The sequence below is a fragment of the Salmo salar genome, chromosome ssa12 (assembly GCF_905237065.1).
Source record: "Salmo salar chromosome ssa12, Ssal_v3.1, whole genome shotgun sequence".
NCBI classification, from domain to species: Eukaryota; Metazoa; Chordata; class Actinopteri; order Salmoniformes; family Salmonidae; genus Salmo; species Salmo salar.
In genome coordinates, this window is record NC_059453.1 from 81,028,448 (window position 1) to 81,031,461 (window position 3,014).

Here is a 3,014-nt window from a genome sequence, read left to right on the forward strand (position 1 = left end):
CATGACGCCCAATCACCGCATGCCTCGGTTTAAAAGTCTGGTTGGAAATAAGAAAAATGGGTAGCTTGCTAGAATATTCCCATAACATCCTATTTTGCAATTATATTATGTGGTTTACATAGTCGAAATGTAGAATAGTGCCAGCCCAGTGCATTCTCAGGATTCACGAGTGTCATACATTCCTGTGCTACACCATGAACTGGGTCGTATGTCATTTTATTTTATGCAGACTCGTACTGAAGATGGTTGTATTTTATGCAGACTCGTACTGAAGATGGTGGTGGAGTTTATATTGGGACACTGCTGCATAGAAAGTTATTCATCACCATCCCCTTTCAATCTAACTGCTGTCTGTGTACTAACCAAATGTACAAGTAATTGTTGAGTGAAAGCTCTCGAGCTGCTAGGTATTCTTTACAATTCAGCCATCAAATTTGCCACCAATTCTCCTTATAGGACACATCACTACACTCTATACTCTTCGGTAAACTGGTCATCTCTGTATACCCGTCGCAAGACACACTGGTTGTTACTTATTTATAAAACCCTCTTAGGCCTTGTGCTGTTGTCTGTGCCCAACAATGTTTGTACCATGTTGTGCTGCTGCCATGTTGTGTCACTACAATGTTTTTGTCATGTTGTGTTGCTACCATGCTGTGTTGTCATGTGCAGCTGCCATGTAGTGTTGTGTTGTCTCTCTTGTCATGTGTGTTTTGTCCTATATTTTTATTTAAAAATAAATACATTTTAATCCCAGCCCCCATCCCCGCAGGCCTTTTACCTTTTGGTAGGCCATCATTGTAAATAAGAATTTGTTCTTAACTGACTTTGACTAGTTAAATAAAATATAATTTTCTACTGCTTGAGCTCTTGTTCCTCTTATACAATATTAGTGCAGTCCAGTCAATGAAGGTGTGTAGGGCTGCATGGGACAAACACCTGTTCCAATGATTAGCCTACTGTCATTGCATTTAGACGGAAATGTTTCAGTTGTTTAATTTTCTGTGGTTGTAGTGTGTCCACTTGACAACATTTGAAAGGACTCAAGATACTAGTGATTGCCTAATGTTTCAGAGATGGAAGGGAGGAATGCCAAGGAATCTCAGATACTCAGTGCTTGACTTGGGCAGGAGCTCACCAGAGCTGAGTTCCGGCACCTCACATTTTCTACTGCTTGAGCTCCTGTTCCTCTTATACAATATTAGCTCAAAAGTATTGTGGAGCTACTGCAACTAAATATAAACAGTACCGGCACCCAAAATGCGTACCGGAAACTATTTCAGTCCAAGTCAAGCACTGCAGATACTAAACATTGACCTTGAATTAACATTTGTATTCAGATACAAATGTTCGTCTTGCTCTTAATTTCCATCAAAATTCCAGACATCTTGGAGGACCCCCTATATAATCTGCCCATGCTCCTGGCTTTAGTGGGCTACTTCATCACGGAATGTGTGGGGGCAAACGTTGCACTCTTTGGAGGCCTCCCTCCCTCCTGCCCAGGACAAGGCTCTCTCTGTGGGGGAGATGAAGCGTGAATCATGTAGCCTCATTAGCCTCTCGCTACGGCTCCAGGACCTATTGTGAACCCCTCCCTTCTGTTCACCAAGAGGAGAGAAGAGGAGAGTATATGTACTGCTGCTGCTTCACTCCTGTCACACTGTCACACTGGCTTTACCGTCTACCCAGTGATTGTGTCTGCTTAGCTCATAGCATGCCGCTGTAATAGAGGGTCATCATGGTACTGATAACCTGAATTCAATCAAAACAGCATTAAGTGTTGCCTAGTTGATTCTGTCATTAATTCAAGTGAAAATTTGGCTTTTTGGCCATATGGTAACAATAATAATGTGGGTGCTTATATTTGTACTATTTCAAATGTGTTTTTTGCATATCCCAACTCCCCCTGAGAGTGGAGTCACGGCCTGCCATTATCAACGGAGACCCTGAAGCAATTAGGGTTAAGTGCCTTTCTCAAGGGCAGGCACAGACAGATTTTTCACCTTGTGAACTAGCAACCTATCAGTTGCCGACCCAACGTGCTAAGCGCTAGGCTACCTGCCACCCCAATAAGGGAGACATTATAAAGAAACAGTGAAAAGAGAATTGGGGGAGGGGAGGAATCATACCAAACAGAGACGAGAAATAGTACCGTGCATTAGGCAATACAAGAGTGTGACTGAAACAGCTCTACCCACAGTGTTCCAATTCCCTTCACCGAATCTTGTTATTGTTCAGAAAAATTCTGTTATTTGGCATGTTACTAAACTGTCAACAACCAAAAATGCACCATAGCTCTGACATACATTTCCTTTGACTGAATCTCACATGGTGGCAAATAGACATGAAGTTTATTTTTATAAAAAAAACGTATTTCACCTTTATTTAACCAGGTAGGCCAGTTGAGAACAAGTTCTCATTTACAACTGCGACCTGGCCAAGATAAAGCAAAGCAGTGCGACACAAACACTGAGTTACACATGGAATAAACAAACGTACAGTTAATAACACAATAGGAAAAACATCTATATACAATGTGTGCAAATTAGGGAGGTAAGGTAATAAATAGGCCGTATTGGTGAAGTAATTACAATTTAGCAATTAAACACTGGTGTTCTGGTTTGATCAGTAAAATGTGTTTAACTCTGAGTGTACTGTAGTGTGATAAGAGACTATTGTCATGGTTGTCGTAAGGAGAAGGGGACCAAAGTGCAGCGTGTGTGTCGTTCCACATTTTATTTTCACTGTGAAACTTTGCAATACCTACACATAACTAAAGAACAAACAAAAAAAACGTGACGCAGAGGTGAAACATACACTAACTCAAAATCAATCTCCCACAAACCCAGGTGGGAAAAACACCTACTTAAGTATGATCTCCAATTAGAGACAACGATGACCAGCTGCTTCTAATTGGAGATCATCCCAAACAAAAACCCAACATAGAAATACAAAACTAGAACATAACATAGAAATTCTAAACTAGAAAAAAAAAACTGTCACGCCCTGAAAGG